The 18,531-nt window shown below is 56.4% G+C and overlaps 1 protein-coding gene across 5 annotated transcripts in view; it reads right to left on the bottom strand.

The window, feature by feature from the left end:
* Positions 1–18,531, bottom strand: part of GSE1 (Gse1 coiled-coil protein) — a 409,018-nt gene that overhangs the window by 135,123 nt on the left and 255,364 nt on the right. The gene's annotated exons all lie outside the window — the stretch shown is intronic.

The raw sequence follows: 18,531 nt of genomic DNA, 5'->3' as shown, positions 1-18,531 counted from the left end.
AACAGCAGCCTCTGCGGCTGTGGGGGGCCTTGGGAGAGATGGAAGCCCACAAGGGAGGCAGAGCTGCTGAGGACAAGCCCTGTGGTATGGATTGGCTGCCTCAGTTTCCTCAGGGTGTAGAAACCCTTCCCCTGCCTCCTACATACACGGGATACTATGGGGCCATGAGATGCCCCCGGGGGAAGCTGACTGGCCCCTGTGCCCTTTCCCCTGTGATTACAGGCCTGGCCCCTGGGCTTCCCAGGCCAGGAATGTGAACAGGTCAGAACAATGCACACAGGCCCAGCTTCCTGGCCGTGGCCGACAGCCACAGCCCCGGCCCTCCCTGCCAGAGTGTGGCCTGTGAGCCTGGGGCTGCAGCACCCAGACACTCCTGGGCCCAGGAATGGGAGCCCTTCCGACAAGCACCACCATCCTCACACCCACTTTTACGAGTGCCTCTGTATGTGCCCGGGAACCTCGGCATACCTACCGCTACATTCTGAGCTTCCCCGGCAGCCCTGTTTCTAGGTGAGCAAATAGGACCAGAAAGACAGAGTTCCTTTCCTGAAGCCACACAGCCAGCAGGAGGCATGGCTGGGGTGGCATCTCAGGAGAATCCATCTCCCTACCGCTCCTCACCCTCACCTCCTCCACTGATGCTCGAAGGGCAAAGACCAGCCTCCACCAACAGCCAAAGAAGGAGTCAGGCTGCGGAGGCTCAGAATGTGGGTGCCTGCATCCCCAGAGAACTGGGCAAGATGTCACAGAGAGTGGGGAGGAGGAAGGACTCAGCTCGGAGCAGCTGGCCTCAGCCCCTCAGCCAGGAAGACAAGTCCCAATGCCGACACACAGGAGTCTGAGAAACAGTGTCACCCCAGAAAGGCCTGGGTCCAAGGCCTGGCAGTGCCCTGCTCAGTCTGGGGCTGTTGACCCCCGCACGTCCTCCTAGTGGCCCCCAGGTCCTTGTGTCATGTGTTCTCGCCCCTGTGGTCTCACCAGCTATGAGCTGACAGCTGGCCGGGCAGGGCAGGCCCCACCCTGTGGTAAGAGACACTAATTGGCGTCCCCGATGGCCACTGGGAATTCTTTGCTCAGGGAGCCCATCTGGGGTGACCCTGGAACTCATGGAAAATTCTTGGGCACAGATGCCCAGGAGGAGAAGCCCTAGCCAGCTCCCACCGTTTCTTCCCCTGGAGTTGAATCAGCTCCAGCTCCCAGGCTGGAGAGGGGACCCAGTCCTGCTCTCCTTGCCCCCACCGGCTCCTTAATCAGTCCCCGCCAACTGCCAACCCAGAGGCTGTTTCATCAGACAGTTGGTCACCAAATATTTACCCAGCATCTTCCTGAGCATGGAGGACAGAGATGGGGAGGGAGCTCTGCTGGAGGGCTGGGCCACACACACATAGCTCACACACAACACAGCCACGTGCACATAACACCCAGCCACACACAACACGTACAGTCATACAACAGTCACACACGCCACACGTCACATGCGCACAACAGTCTCATAACGCACTCAACAGTCACATATGCACACAATATACACACATGTCCAACACAACTCATACCCAACACATATCCACCCCCATTCACGCAACACACACAACCACACTCACACACACACACAGCCAGTACAACTGTCGCACACACCCAGCACATAGACACCCACCCACTCACAGCCTCAGGGCCGCCTGCCGAGGTTTGAGCCCCTCTCCTCTGTGCTGCAGCTGTGGCACCTTGGGCAAGTCATCATACAGCTGGGTGACTTGGTTTCCACATCTGTAGGGTGAGCCGCAGATGAGCTAAGGCCTGAGGCATGGGAGGTGTGCTCAGGACACACTGTCTCCCCTCACCCCATGAGCCACACACTTGACAGGGCCCTGTGGGTGGAAGTAAACCTTGTGTGCTGGGTGGGCAGGGAGGTGTCCTCTGCTGGAACTCAGTCACACTGACCCAGGAGGGAAGGAGGGAAGGGGCAGGTGAGTGAGCCCTGGCTGTGCTCAGCTTTCACACCTCCTGCAGCCCCAACTGTCCTGACCACAGCCTTGGGGAAGGGGAGAGAGGGGGAGGGCATTGACTAAGGTCAGTTAGATGGGAAGCTGACAATTGCCTAATCAAATCCTTTTAGCTGCCACCCTCCCAGAGACAGTTCAAGTGACCTCTGTTTAGAACAGGGAAACTGAGGCCCAAAGAAGGTGAGGCCACCCCACTGCCAACGTTCAACCCATCTGCCAATACCCTCTTCCGTAGGGCTTCTGGAATTTCTAGGAGGCCTTGGAGAGGCTCCAGAGGGGCAGGGACACTGGTCCCCCTGCCACCTTTCCACTGGAAGATGCTACTGGCTTCTGTGCGTGGTGCCCAGCTTCTCATCGACACGCTCAGTCACAGGGACACTCGGTACTGCCATGCCCTCATTAGTGGAAGATCTTAGAACAGTATTGTAGCAATCCTTCATGACCCTTGGGCTGAGCGCCAGCGTGCTCCGCATTTCATGGGGTAAGAACACTCAGAAAGAGGCTGGCCCGTTTCGGGGATGGCTAGCTCTTGACTGGCCCCCTGCCCGCAGCACACCAACACGTTCCTGCTACTTAATCCAGGGCTGGTGGTGGTGATAGGGATGGTGGCGAAGGTGATGAAGGCCACGGCTAAAAACATTGATGAACGCCTAGAACCTACTGTCTCAAACACTGAGTACAGTAAGTCATTTAGCCCTCACAGAGCCCCATGAGAGAGTTGCTTCATCATCACACTTGTCCAGCGGGGAGACTGAGGCACAAAAAGGGAAATGATCTGTGGTCACACACAGTGAGGGAGGGGCTGGGACCAAACCCCGGCAGGCAGGTCAAGGGCGTGCTCATGAATGCCACGTGGCCTGCATGGATCTGGGTCTAGGTAAGAAAGGAACGGCCAGCTAAGGGATGGATAGGGGTGTGCAGAGGGGCCCAGATGTGCGCATGGGCTGAGAGGTGAGAGGAGCAATCTCTGCAGACCATCTCATGCTGCTAGGTGACTGCCTCACATCTAATATCGATCAGTAGGTCCTTTTCATACCACGTGGGCCCTACACACAGCAGCTGCTTTGTGGACACTGAGAGCACGTCCCCAGCACGCTGAGTGATTTAAGACAAGACTATCCACACACCAAATTCTGGTTTTACAGATTGACTTGTCCGTGTACAAGATGCAGCACTGGATGCTGTTGTCCCAAATTACAGCAGGGAAAACTGTGTCACAGAGGTGGGAACAGGTGGCCTGAGGCAGAGATGGGGTTGGAAGCCGAATGTGGCCCTCTCTGGAGTCACCCTCAGGACCCCTGCCTCAGCTCCCAGCTGTGTGACCTTAGCCAAGTCACTCCCCTTCTCTGCCTCTGTTTCCTCTGGTATAAAACACAGATGGTGGCATCACTGCCTCACAGTTGCTGAGCTGATGGTTACGCAGGACGAGGGGCAATTCCAGCCATGTGGTTATGGCAATGCTGCCATTTCCTGGGGCTCCTTCCACCATCGTCCCATCCACGGGGGGCATCCTCATTGCTTGGAGACCTCCCATGTTCTATCTCTGACCCTCACACTCAGAGAAAACTGACCTCATCATCAGTCACGGCCAAAGCCCTCCCCGTTGTGGGGTCACTCTGGACCTGGACCTGCAGGCACAGATGTCTGAGTGGCTGGGGACTGGAAGGCCACGGCCAGCAGGCTCTGCAGGGGAGAGATAACCCGGCTGGTGACAGCCGGCTGTGCCTGGCTCCAGCTAATGTGCCTGTCAGGGCGTTTCAGGCCAGGAGCCCCATCCCTGGCACACGGCTCAGGGATGGCAGCGGGAAGTGACAGGGAGGCAGAGCCCCTCACAAAGAGCGTGTCCTCTGTAAGTGGAGATAAACCTCGCAGGGAGAAAGGGGCGCTAAATCAGTTGTTGAGCTGATGTACCACATGCTGACAGGGCAAATGTGAGGCCTTTCACGCCAGGCGGCTCACTGCGGTATTCATGCGGGAGCCGTGCTTTATCTCCCTGTGCTCCGTGAGGCCACGCGGCGCACTTGCTCCAGCCTGCACGGGGCTCCCTCAGAAAATATTAATATGTAAATGTCACTCTCCGAAGGCCAGAAATGAAATGGAATGACCGACCGCAAGATGCTCTGCTGGCAAGATAAAAAAAGAAAAAAGAGAGAAAGGAAAAGCCGCTGTGCATTGGTGGTGAGAGTCAGGCTTGGGAGCTGGGGCTGCGCGGATTTCTTTTGGGGAAGGGTGGGGGTGAGGGAGGTGGGCATCAGCCTTTTTCACTTTCCACTTTCTCCAGGCAAATGGCTTCAGCGTAAAGCCTGAGAGCAAGTGGAAGGTTCTAGGCAGCAGCCCCACAGTCAGAAGGGCTTTACCTGGTTCCAAGGCAACAAATATGGATGGAAAATCTTCTGGAAGGTTTTCATGCACATGAACCCATTTAGTCACTGCCAGCTGTATGGCCCATTTCACAGATGAGAAAATTGTGGCATGGGGAGGTCAGATGGTGGGGCCAAGGGCACATGGCCCTGCTGGAACCCAGGTCCTGCACATCCTCAGGATACCCTGTCTACTCCCATCTGATCATAAGGAAAGATGACCCTTGTGTGCCACTGACTCTGGGCCACCTTCCTCTCGCTCCAGCCGGATGCTGACTCCCAAAGGACACAGATGCTGTCACCCACCAGGAACATCAGGAGCCAAGATATGCTCCCCAACCCCCATGTTAGGGCAAAGCCGTGAATATCACACCAGCTTCTCAAATGAAGGTGGAGAAAATGGTGAGGGCTTCAGAGACAGAATTTGGTCTACTACCCTATTTTACAGCTGGGGAAACTGAGTCCCAAGAATGTCTAATTGTGGTGGAAATATCTACCACCCAGGGGCCAGGCTCTGTATTCCCTGTTATCACCCCTTGAAGCACTGTGGGTGGCTGCCAGCACTGACTTCTTGTTGTAGGTAGGATAGCAGCCTGCCCCAGGTCCTGTGGTCACAAGTGACGGAGCCAGAACACAACCCAGCTCTGTCCCCTTCCTCAGGCCTCCCAGGAGTGAGTGGTGGCCTGAGATGTTCAAGGGGAATGGCCCATCCCCAGGAAGGGCCCATAGATTTAGCTCAGTGGAAGCTCTGACAGGAAGAAGGGACCTGGAGTGAAGCCAAACGAGGCTCTGGGGTGGCTGCCCTGGGGCTAACCCCATTGCCCAACGCCCCCAGGCCTCCCTGTGCCCCTCTGCTGGCTACCAGGCACTGGCCTTTCATTCCTCTTCCCATCTCTTCCCTGCACCCATCCCTGAGTGTCCCCATGTGCTTGGGGGTGAGAACGGTCAACTGGGAGCAGAGTCCTGGGAGCGGGCAGGCACACACTAGCTGCAGAGCTGGCAGAGCCATGTGGGCTTATGGTTCTGTAGAAGAGACAGCGGGAAATGGACCCTTTCCCCCCATGCTTTTAGGGTGCTTAAAGGACTTGTCCACATGTGCTGGGGGGTCCCTCAGCAACCCCAGCTATGGGACCCCCAAAAGAGTGCTGTTGTCACTCCCCACGGGCCCCTGCCCCACCACAGACTTGGACGCCCTCTGCACAGCTCAGCCACGGGGTGCCCTGAGAGACCACAGGGACATCTCCATCTCCATCTCCCTGACCTGCTCGGGTGATCTCCCTACACAGAGAATTGCCTGGCCCACCCTGGGACCCCTGCATCCCAGGCCCCTGCTCTCCCCCACACGCCTCCCCCAGCCTGCGGCCAAATCTCATCCACATGCTCTCAGGGTGACCCAGGCCTCAGCGTTCTCCTTCCTCAGTAACCGCTGGTTCCTCCTTAACCCCTGGGCACAGCAGTCTGGCTGAGGAGGGTGGCTCGAGGGGGTTTGGGGGAGTCTGGGCTAAGGCCAAGCAGCTCCTGGCTCCCTGGGCACCACCTCAGGCTGGAGTGCAGGCCTCAGGGGGACAGGTTCAGGGCAGAGATCAGTGGCTGCCTCACATGGAAACTATGACCTCAGAGAGCTGGAATGCCGCTGGGGAGCTGCCGAGCCTGTCCCTCTAGTGGGTTCCTCTGGGAGGAGGTGTGGGAGTGACCACCACAGCCTCTGCTCCCAACTGGAACCTCCCTCTTTCTCAACCTGGCTCTCTAGGGCTCTCAGAATCATCTGCACGGCACCAGGCCTTTTGTGTTTTTAAAGCCCCCAGATTCCAATGTGCCGTGGCTCTCAAAGTGGGGTTTCCCCCACCACAGCACAGCACCTGGGAGCAGAAATGCAGAGTCTGGGCCCTTCTTCCAAATGTGGAATCAGACACCTCAGTGGGCCCCCTTTCTGTGGTATGCCACACCCCATGGGGATTCTGATGCTTGTAGGAATGTGGGGACCCTTCCAGGCCTGGGAGGCCTCCACTAGTTCCCAAAGGAAGAGAAAAAGAGCAGACAGGGGCCCAGGAGAGCCGTGGGGCCAGGTGGGAATTGCTCCTGCTTCCTGGAGGTGGGAGTGAGGCCTCCGGGAAGCAGGGCCCCCACATCCTTCCACAGGCTGGGAAGACAAGGCCCACATGACCTGGAGAAGCCTTGGAATGTATTTCCAGGTTGAGGGTGGCAGAGGGGGAGAGAGAAGAGCTGTGTGTCAGTGGAGGGAAGTACTCTGGGTACTTAAGCAGTAGCAGAGGTAACCCAGAAGAGTCCCCTGCGTGGTTCCAGGGGCTCCTGGGCCCCAGAGAGGCTTAGCACGTGGAACAAAGCTGCCCTACAGCTGAGCTGGGGGGAGAAGAGAGCCCTGGCAGGCTAGAGTCAGAGTGCATGCTCTTAACCGTCATATCCAAGCCAGGGAGGAAGGGAGTCTCGGGGACCACATGGGGCCTGGCTGAGGAGCCACCCAGAGGGCCTGAAGGTCCCTGGAGTGGAGCCATTAGGGTGGCGGGGCTGGTGTCCAAACAGGCCAACACCAGCTTACGCCTCAGCAGGGAGGGTAGAGAATGTCTCAAAGGCTCCCAGGCGCCCCAAAGGCAATACCCAGATGCTGCAGGCTGAGGTTTAGGGTCAGGTGACACGTGGGATGGTGGAACACCACAGCTATGGCTGGCCCTTGACCTTAAGAAGGCCGGGCGCGGTGGCTCAAGCCTGTAATCCCAGCACTGTGGGAGGCTGAGGAGGGAGAATCGCTTGAGCTCAGGAGTTCGAGACTCGCCTGAGCGACAGTGAGACCCTGACTTGTGAAAAAAATGGAAAAACCCAGCCGGGCGCCAAGGCGAGCGCCTGTAATCCCAGCGGCTTCCAGAGGCTGAGGCAGCGGGGTGCCTGCAGCCATTGTCTGAGGTTGTGGTGAGCTACCACGCCCACTGCACTCTGCTCAGGGGCATAGGGTGGGACCCTGTCTCAACAAAAAAAAAAAAAAAAAGAAAAAAAAGAAGGCCTGGCCAGTGACCCCTGCCCGACCATCCCTACCACTCACTAGCCAGGGACAAGTAGGCAAGTGGGGGAGTCCCTCTGTTCTCGACCCTCTGTGGATCTGCAATTAAATTAGCCTTCTGTCTCCACCAACATCTCCTGGCTAATCAGCCCCCGCCCTCCCGTTCCCTCGGTGATGGCAGCGCTTTGATATCGGAGTGGACTCTAATGCGTGCGGCGTGAGGGACCCTTAATTTATTACGTGCCTGTAATTGATGTTTATATAAAGTAGCTCTTACAGCTACTCAAAGTAGGAGATGAAAAGCCATCACTCAGCCGTTTGCCTCAGAAGAGAGGGAAGAAAACACCACACATATCAAAAGACACCCCAGAAAAAAATCCCAGGGAGGGGCTGGGCAATGCACAGGCACTTTGAAGCTTGGGGTTCCACCCAGGCAGACAAAACGGCTTACTGCTGGAGTGTGGGGATCGGCACGGCTGTCAGAGGCTTGTAGAAGCCTTGGAGAGTCTGGGGTTGAACCCAGGCTTTGGTGCCAGAGGCTGCCCTGGGGCCCAAAAGCCTTCCTGGCCACCCAGCCTGGTCAACACTCCAATTCCTTGATGGCCACCCATTGTGTCGTCCGGTCACAACTCCAAGGAATATTGTCTAGGGCTAAGTTTGGAGGGGGCTCTACTGAGCCCCAGGGTAACCCCGGGGCTGCACCCCACCTTATAGCTAAGGTTTAATGATGTGCATGATGGGGCTGAGCCAGGCCATGGACTCGTAGGACAGCATTCCTTACACATCGTGGAGATTTTCTCCCCTGCTCTCTACCCGCTGCTATGTCTACCCTCCTACATCCCCACCCAGGAGAACTGGGACCCCAACTTCAGAGACAGTGGTCCCGAGAGAGGGAGATCTCTAACCAGGCTGGTGGGGCCCGGCCCTGCCTCTGGGGAGAGCCTACAAGTTGTGTCAGTAGCATCAGACACTCTGTGAGTTTCTGGGGCTGCGGTAACAAGCTGGCACGGGTGGCTAAAATGACAGAATGAATTCTCTCACGGTTCTGGAGACCGGAAGTTGGAAATCAGTGCACTGGGCTGAAATCAGGGTGTCAACAGGGCCACACTTCCCTCAAGGCTCCAGGGGAGTGTCCTTCCTGCCTCTTCCAGTCTCTGGGGCTCCAGGGGTCCCTGGCTTGTGGCCGTATCACTCCAGTCTCTGCTTTCTGTGTGTCTCAGACCTCCTTCTCTCTCTCTCTTCTAAGGACAAATGTGATTGCATTTACCCCACCTGGATAATCCAGGGTCATGCATCTCAAATCTTTCACATAATCACACTGGTTAAAACCCCTTTTCCAAATAAGGTCACATGTGCAGGTTCCAAGAGTTAGGGTGCTAAATACAGATACAGGGGGAATCAATCCAGGTCCCTGCCTCTCTGTGTCCGGCTCAGATGCCACCTGACGCCAGGCACTCGCTCAGCAGCTCTTCTATTTGCTGAGTGCCAGGGGCGGTTCTGGGTGCTGGGACGATAGCAGTGAAGGAAGTGCTGAATTTTGGGGGATGTGTGGTCAAAGATGGACAGATATGAAGTACAACAAAGCCAGGAGAGGGACTGAGTGTTAAATTTCAACAGGGTGGTCAAGGTTGGCCTTAGGGAGGGCCTTGCTTCTGAACGGAGGCCTGAAGGAGCCAAGGGCATGAGCCAGGCACAGATCTGGGAAGAGAAGCTCAGGTGGGGGTGGGGGGGGGCAGGAGCAAAGGCCCAGGAGCTGCCTGGTGTGTTCAAGGAACAGCAAGAGGCCCGTGTGGCTGCAACGATGCATGATGCAGTGGGGGGTGGTGTTGTGGGCATCATGGGGGGCTTTGACGTTCACTCTTCATGGGTGGGAACCTTGGGAAGGCTCCTATAACAAGGCCTAAGCCACACGCGCCCACAGTTTGGGTCCTGCCTCCCTAACCAAGGCTAGTCTACTCCCCCATGATTCCAGCTATTTTCTTCCAGCCTGAGCCTTGGAACAGCCGGTGGCCCCCACTGCGGCACCAGACCCAGAGCCTATTCTCACGCACAGAGCTGCAGGCACGAAGCCAGGCTGCCAGCTGTGGTGCGTGCCCTGGAGGAGCGGGTATGTGCAGGCCACACCAAGACACACACACACACACACACACGCACGCACACACAGAGGCTGGGGCTCTGGTCCTGGGTTGGGGGGAGTGGTGGGCTGCTGGAGCCACAGCCTCCATTAAGAATTTATCAGCCCAGAGGGAAGAAGTCTTAGCTCTGGGCCTCCCATGGTGGGGTCCTCAGCAGTAGCAAAACTTTGCTTCTGGGAATAAAATGGAAATCCAGCCCCTAGAGTATAATGAAAAGCCGGCTCACAAAGCATTTTCCTTTTGAGCGGCCAGGCGGCCCCCTAATGATGGGAGAACAGGGGTGTGGGGGGGACCCCGTGGGGGCTCCAGGGCAGGCACACAAGATGGCCCTGGCGCTGGAGGCGCGCAGCCCCCGGGCCCCACCTGCTCAGCACTGCCTGGCCTAATAAAGCCTCTGTCTTTGGAGTCACATTCGATGTAGTTCCAACAGGGAGCCATACGTCACCAAATCCAGCAAAAATTTGTGCTAAATTGAATCAATCCATCTTGGAAATGGCTCTTGTCAGCTTCTGTCAGAGGAACCGTCTGCAGGGGACGCAGGGATCAGGATGTGGGGGCTGGGCAGGCATGGGGGGGACTCTCACGCCAAACACCTGCAATGCCCAGCAGCCCCACATGTCCTCATGCATGGGGTTCCTAGCACACAGCTGGGGAGGGGGACAGGCAGGCAGCCCAGGTGTCCCCTTAACGGTGGACACCTATCCCTGAAGTCTGGTCTGTCAGCTATTGTGCTTCCAGCCCCGCGCAGTCAGCACACACTCCTCTCTCCACTCAGTGGCAGCCTATAGTCTCTAGGCACCCGCTAGATGCCAGGCAAGCTGATGGCAGGGGAGGACCCGGGACACCAGCCAAATGGAGCTGCAGCTGGGGACCGAGGCAATGCTGGAGCCGTGGCTCCCTGCAGGTGGGCAACTAAGGACCACGGACCCCTCCTGATCAGGAGCCCACTGGGAGGGCGGAGGCTGGCAGCTCCAAGGAAGGCCCCAGCCCTAGCTCCCCTGGGCCCTACATCTGGAGCTCTGAGCTCCTGGGATGAACAAGGCCTCGTTATGGTACAGGCCACCAGTACCCTAAGGGGAAGCCAAATGAGGCCCAGGCAGCCTCAGGAGCTGTCAGGGAACTGTCAGGAAACTGGGCATCTGGTCCTGGGCCTCACCAGCACGGCCTCCCCAGGACCAGAACTCTCGCTGTGCCTCCCAAAGCCTGTCCCTTGGTCCTGCCCACGGAATGGATCAGACCCACACAGCCCTGTTCTCATCTCATGGGCAGGCACCTTCTCTGTTACAGGAATAACCCTGCTTGGTCTAGCCTTCTGGCCTTGTCATGCCTTCTCTTCTCTGCAGAGCCTCTCCCTCCTTTCAGGTGTTGGAGCCCCTCCTCCTGCCGTTCCCACCCACGCTTGTCCATGTTGAACACATCTAACACATCCCAACCACCCAGGACCCGTGATCAGCAGTGCCCTGGACCGTGTGCTCCTGGTGCATCCACACGTTCCAAGGGGCGACTCTGAGGGCAGAGACCCCGACACCCATGTCCACACTTCCCCAAGGACCCGACATAAGGCAGGGCACATAGGTACTTAAGAACTACTCCCCTGAATGTCAAGTTCAAGCGCCCCAGGGTACAGGTGAAAGACAAACAGCATTATTCACTTCCTGCTAGTTACACTCTCTAGAGAGAAACAAACCAGCACCAACTTCCTTCAGCAGATCAAGTTCACAGGGGTGGCCTCTGTCCTTTGGGGCTGTGTGTTCTGGGTGACTATCCTCATGTGTTTGTGTAACTGCAACAGGACGACAGCTCATGAGCCCACTGGCCCTGCCCTGACATCTACCCAGGCCAAAGCCCAGCCACACCTCCCCCCTCGCAGGCAGCCCCCTCGGGGCTCCCCAAAAAGCCTTCATGGCCTTCACCTGTCCTGAGCTGACAGGCCTTGTCCCCGTCTGGCCCCAACTCACCTCTCAGTCCCAGTGGTGCTGAAAGCGAGCAGTGGCTACGCGGAGTCACCCTGGAACATAATCTGTTCCGAAAAATTAACTGATGGGGTTAGAAGTTAGATCTCTGGTCATGCCAGCAGGGGCCACTGACCAGGGATCAAAGGGGGATTCTGGGGGCTGGTCACACGGTGTTTCCCACCCAGGTACTGGCTGCACGGGGCATTCGGCTTATAGAAACACATGAGGTGCACTCACACTTCTCAGATGAATAGTGTATGTTGATTTCTAGTAATGACTGACGAGGAAGGAAAACGACACATGTGTTATGGGCCGATTTGTCTCCCGGCACAATTCCCATGTTGACATCCTAATCCCCACATGTGACTGTATTGGAGGATGGGGTCTTTAAGGTGAAATGAAGTCACATGGGTAGGCCCTGATCCAACAGTACTGGTGGCCTCCTATGAAGAGGAGACTGGGACACAGACTCACACACACACAGAGGAGTGTCTACCCAGTAAGGAGAGAGGGCTCTGAGTACAGCAACCTGGCTGACACCTTGGTTTTAGGCTTCCTGCCTCCGGGCCTGTGAGACGACAGATTTCTGTCATTGGAGCCAGCCTGTGGTATTCTGTGCCGGCATCCCACAGGCTGATACCACACCTGCTTGGTGCAGAGGGGAAACCCTGTGGTCCCCAACTGGATTCCCAGCCACGCCAAGCTGCCCTCTCAACCTCAGCCTGGCAGCTGGTGGAGGCCCAAGGAAGAGAGAAAACAGCCAGAATTTGGCCTCCTGGGGTTGCTGACCACAATCCCCCAACTTGATTTCCAAACTGGACAGCCAGTCAGCAGAACGCTGCGGACAGAGGTCTACGGAGGGACAGAAGAGCAGGCAGAGGGAGACAAAAGCAATCTCGCCTGACACAAATACAGACGAATACGTGTATAGGAAACCCACAGACTGGCAAATTAAAACGTGGTTTGGGGCTGGCGAGTGTTGAGGATGCCTGCTGATGGATCCAGCCAGACGGCCACGCTGACCAGATAATGTCACTGCCACAAGCTCGTGAAAACTGCAGCCCCACACATTTAGCTGAGGGGCAGGGGAGAAGAAGGGGCCACACTTATCAGACCAGGGGGGTCTGTGGACTCCAGGAGTCCAGGACGGTGGCATACCTGCAAATCCAGGAGAGAGGAAAGGGGTCAGTGGTGCTGGGCAGGTCAGTGTTGTGGGAAGCTATGAGGTTTGGGAGAGCAAAGGCCTCGGGTGCTTACGGCCAGCACCCCTACACCCCAGAACAGCTAAGGAACGAATCAGTGATGAACATACATTCAGGCCACGTGGCTAACAAATGCTAGCAGCCACTATTACTGCTACTGCCCTGTCACCACCACCCAGGTTAAAGTGCATGGACAGCGCCCAACCGCTTAAAATGGGCTCCAAGGGTTTCCCTGTTGGGGCCAATCTACTTTTCCATTCCCCAAGCACATCTCTGCACCACTCCAGAAGTTCCTCAGGCTTCCTACAGGCCCTGCCCTTCCCAGCTCTTTCTTGGCTTGTCACCTTTTTCTGGAAAAACCTTCCTCTCCTTCCTCTGGTTTCTTGGACCACGCTCAGACATCCCTTCCCACATGCTCAGAGGGCTTCCCTCTCCTGGGTTCTCACGGACTCAAGCCATCCGTAAGGTAGCCACGTTTTAAATTTAAATTACTGAAATGAAATCATGTGAAAACTTCTCTTCCTGGGTTGCACGGGTCACATTCCAAGTGCTTTCAAGCCACAAATGGCAGGCGGTGGCCATCACGACACACCAGACACATGTTTTCCACTGATGTAGAAAGCCCTGGTGGACGGCACTCCCACAGAACAAATGCTCTGCCCCAGAACCACACGGAGCAGCTGGCGTCTGGAGGTCAGCTCCTTAGGGTGGGTGCCTGTGCTGAGTCGCTGTGGAGTTCCCTCTCAGATCCCGGCAGGCAGCGCTTAAACTTGCACATGAACTGGAGACCTTTAGGGGATAATGATCCTGACAATGTGTTAGGGGCATCTGTAAGCTGGACCCCAAGCAAGTGCCCCCATCTCCTCCTCCAACTATGAGGCCCCTGCACAGAAGACACTATTGTCCTAGTACATAGTGAGGGACACCGAGGCCCGTGCAGGGGGCAGAGGTGGCTTCAAAGCTGGTGGTCTGATGCCAAGCAGTGCCCTTAACATCATTTCTGTCAGGGCCTGGGTTCTGTTCTGCAAGTTATCATCATCATACTGCAGTGCAGTATTTTTATATTAATAGGAGCAGCCACAGAAAGGACAGTCGTGGGCATTGTCACAGGCTCAGGTGGGTGGACATGGGAGTGTGGTGGCCTCAGAAAAGCCAGACCCAGGCAGGTGCCCAGGTTGGGAGGCTGAGCTGTAAGTGGCCTTGGGTCACCTTGGCTAAGAGGCAGGCCCTGCAAGGTGACAGAAAAAGCTCAGATGACACTAAAGTGCAGTGGACACAGAGGCCTGGGTGGACCACCCTTCCCCTAGGTGCCTCTCATGTGGCACATGCTCAGCTCACTGGCAGCCCTGGAACTGGGACAGCTAGAGAGCCCCGTGAGTCCCTGCACAGACACAGGGACAGGACAAATACTGAAAAGAACAGGATCCAAATTGGGGAACAAGGGGGCACATCTGGCCTGTGCTGGCCCTGTGCTGTGTGTGCAGGTGCTCATGGGCAGGTACAGAAGGAGTTCTCACCCAGTGACTTCATAGTTACTGTGCTGGCCCTGTGCTGTGTGTGCAGGTGCTCATGGGCAGGTACAGAAGGAGTTCTCACCCAGTGACTTCATAGTTATCACCTCCTTTCAGATGCTCATCATCCTAGAAATTCATCACCTCCCCAAACAATAAGCTCCAGGGTGTCACTCACACAGTGCAGGGCACAGCCGGGACCCGCCCTACCTCTGTACCCCTTGTTCTGGGACATTAATGACTTCCCAATTGTTTTAGCCAATCTGAGCCAGGGTTTTCTGCCACCCACAGTCCTGGGCATCCTGGCAAACAGACAGTATTTGTCTAAATGGCCCAGGCACTATTGCACCCCCCTGTCCTGGGCCCAGACACTCACGATCCCACAGGCTGCGTGTGCTAACTGAAGACGAGCCTCCATGCACCACTGTGCTCACTCTGTGGATGGGGCTGGCCTACCTGCCAAGCTTTGAGAACCCAGGCCTCTATGGCTGGGACAATCTCTCTTTCTCTCTCTCTTTTTTTTTTTGAGACAGAGTCTCAATCTGTCGCCCTGGGTAGAGTATCATGGCATCATGGTAGTTCACAGCAACCTCAAACTCTTGGATTCAAGTGATCCTCTTGCCTCAATTTTTCTATTTTTAGTAGAGATAGGGTCTCACACTCTTGCTCAGTCGGTCTTGAACTCCTGAGCTCAAGCAAGCCTCCTGCCTTGGTCCCCCAGGGTACTGGGATTATAGTGGTGAGCCACCGTGCCCAGAATTGGGATGACCTCTCTAGATCAGGACACTCCAGTTGTGAGTTTTTGGGGAGGGAGAAGCTGGTATCAGGAAGCCTGAATCCCATGTTCACAAGAGGCTCACGTCCACCCTCCGGCAGCTATGGGTTTTGGGGGCACCCCCCAGGGAAGGCCTTCACACCCTTCTCTGTCCCCCCAGATACTGTCTGCTGCATGGGGCGTTTGCTCCGTCTGCTCTCTCCATCCCAGAGGTACTCACGTGCCCCCTCCCTCCCACTGCCCCTGTCTGGATCAGTATTAAACTCAGGCCTGGAGGAGAGGTGCAGGGGACAGAAAGCCAGCAGCGGACAGCTCTTTTCTGCCGGGTCAGCAGCCGGGGCTCCCATGGCCAGCACCACACCCGACCCTCCCTCCTAATGAAGGAAGTGAGAAGGGTGACCATCCATCTTGTGCACCGCCGGTCCTAATTAAGCGACGGCAATTCCCCAACCTGGCTGCTTTCTGTCCCTAGCATAATATGTTATTTACCTGAAGCTAATAGGTTCGTGGGTAATGATAGTCTTGTATCAAATGACGGCCGTTTGGCTTCTGACAGTTTTAAAGACCAGTCTCGGGGACACTACAGTTTCTAATTACAGGGTCTGTCATCGGCAAGGTTTGGTTCAACACCTCCTTCTCCCTCGGGTGACACTTCTGTCCAGATAGGAAATTTAAGTTCAGCCCCGACAGTTAAGGTTAAAAATACTGCTCGGTACAAGGCAAGGGATCATAATTTGGGTCGCTGCCGTGTTTAATTAATTGGACTGCGGCAATCAGCACTCCGCGGGCCGTAATTACAGGAGGGCCGAGAGGCCCACTCCCCCTCGCCGTGTAGTACAGCTGTAATTTTGCAGAGGCTCTGACCCGGCTCAGAGCAAGAGGCCCTGGAGTTCTCTCAAGGCACAAGGTACTTCATTAGGCAGCCATGATTTGTGAGGAAGATGCCTGCCCCTTCCTCCCTCATCATCCTGGCAGGCAGACCTGCGCTGAGACGCCCATGCAGCGATCCCTGGACACTAAGGAAGTCTCACGGGTCCTGGGTCAGTGGTTTCCTCCCATTGTGGCCTCTTTACTGCTGTGCAAATGGGCCAGGTGGGCTCAGACCTCAGGGCCTTTGTACCTGCTGCTCCCTGAGCTGGAGTGCCCTCCCCCGGTGCCAACATGGTTTCCTCGGGCTCCTTCCTAGGAGGGGTCTTTCCTGGTCTTTTGACCCTAATACCCTCCAGTCCTTACCCCATTTCTTCCAAGACCAGGTTGTTATCTGGCTTGTAGCCCGCCTTCCCCGAGGGCACAGGACTGGCTTATCTTGGGTTACCCCACTTCCTGTGTCTGGTCCCTGGGAGCCACTGCACAGACACAGGGACAGGACAAATACTGAAAAAAACAGGATCCAGGGCGGCGCCTGTGGCTCAGTCGGTAAGGCGCCGGCCCCATGTACCGAGGGTGGCGGGTTCAAACCCGGCCCCGGCCAAACTGCAACCAGAAAATAGCCGGGCGTTGTGGCGGGCGCCTGTAGTCCCAGCTACTCGGGAGGCTGAGGCAAGAGAATCGCTTAAGCCCAGGAGTTGGAGGTTGCTGTGAGCTGTGTGAGGCCACGGCACTCTACCAAGGGCCATAAAGTGAGACTCTGTCTCTACAAAAAAAAAAAAAAAAACAGGATCCAAATTGGGGAACAAGGGGGCACATCTGGCCTGTGCTGGCCCTGTGCTGTGTGTGCAGGTGTTCATGAGCAGGTACAGAAGGAGTTTGCACCCAGTGACTTTATAGTTATCACCTCCTTTCAGATGCTCATCTTCCTAGAAATTCATCACCTCCCCAAACAATAAGCTCCAGGGTGTCACTCACACAGTGCAGGGCACAGCCGGGGTCTGCCCTACCTCTGCACTCCTTGTTCTGGGACATTGATGACTTCCCAATTGTTTTAGCCAATCTGAGCCAGGGTTTTCTGGCCTTATTTAAGCTTCCAGGGGACCTGTGGACAAGCCAGGCTGGACATGGCCCTCCCAGGCTCCAGGGACATAGAGAATACCCTGTCCAGCTGGTTCCTCTGGACCTTGACCCCACGCTCCCCTAAGGTCAGGGCAGCCTCACCTCTGACCACAATGGGTTCCTTCCCAGCTTCTTTTAGCTCCAGAGGCCCTGCAGTCACCAGAGAGACAGCCGAGACCTTGGACTGCCACTTACATGGCCTGGGAAAGAGTTTTCCAGGGAGCCTCTGGCCGTGTCTGTGGGGCACAGAGGGATGCGGCAGCTAATGGCAGAGAGCATTCTGTTCTCTGACATCAAGTGCCCTGACCCACCGGGCCTCAGTTTCCCCGTAGGTAAGATGGGAAGACTCTTTCTTCCTCCCTCAGTGGGGGCTGTCCTAGAGCAGGCAAGGGAACCACATGAGGGAAGCACAGGGCACAGGTTCCATGAGACTCTGCTACCCCATGGAGGGAAGTCAGGGACGTGGTCCAGCAACCCCCGGGCAGCTGCCAGGATCATCATCCAGGGTGCAACCCAGCCCTCGCCACCCCAGGGCACGAGGCTCCCCCAGCTCCATCTGCCCCTGCCCAAGATGCTCTTCACTTAGCAGGCTGGCCGATTCCTCCCTAGGCTGCATCCCTCATGCTCAGCTGGCTTAGGGCCTGCAGGGAGGCTCAAAGCTAATTACACTCAGTACCAAGGGCAGCCTGCATGGATGGCCTCCAGGCTGGGCTCTGCTGCAGGGAGAACAGCCCCTCTACCTCCGTTTCCCCCCTGCCCACCCGCCAAGTGAAACACCTCAGAGGGTAACAATTCAGAAATAACATCCCTCATTTGATGATGTAACTGCCAAGTGCCGGAGGAGACAGGTCCCATTCTGAACCCCAAGGGCAGAGGGACAGCACTGGTCGGCAAGCAGCCAGTCTTGGTGGCCCTCACCGAAAAGGGGGCACTGTTGGCTGAACTGGTTCCCCCTAAAGACATGCTGAAGTCCCAACCCCAGTTCCCATGCACATGGCCTTATTTGAGAATAGGGTCTTTGCAGATGTGATTAGCTAGGAAGAGGCCACCGGGGAGGAGGAGGCCCTGAATCCCATGTGACAGGGGTCCTTAAAGAAGAGAAGAGGCGCACAGACAGCAGACACAGGCAGGGAGATGGCCATGTGATGAAGGGGGGCCTCTGTCAGAGTGATGTGGCCCCTGCCAAGGGCTGTCAGCCACCATCTGAAGCTGGAGGGGGCAAGGAAGAATCCTCTCCTAGGACCTTCACAGGGACACTGTGAGCTGGACTCTGGCCTTCAGAACCATGAGGGAAATAAATTCTGTTGTTTTCAGGCCCCCAGTTTTGGCATTCTATCTCTGTAGTCGCAGGACGTATGGGGGATGGAGGAAGGGCAGGTGGCATGCCTGCCCGCTCCCTGGCATGTCCGACTCAGGTGCCCTCTGCAGCGTGGCCAAATCCATCATCTGCCACATTGGGTCCGTCCTCCAAGACCCTCTGTGCGCGGTTCCCATGGAGCTTGGAGGACCCAGGGGTGGGGGACCAACGTGCCTGTTTATTAAGAATCGAAGGTTGGGCTGCTCACATCTCAGCAGAGAGCTGCTTTTGAAG

Source organism: Nycticebus coucang, chromosome 2 (assembly GCF_027406575.1).
Source record: "Nycticebus coucang isolate mNycCou1 chromosome 2, mNycCou1.pri, whole genome shotgun sequence".
NCBI classification, from domain to species: Eukaryota; Metazoa; Chordata; class Mammalia; order Primates; family Lorisidae; genus Nycticebus; species Nycticebus coucang.
This window is presented reverse-complemented; position numbering and strand designations above follow the sequence as displayed.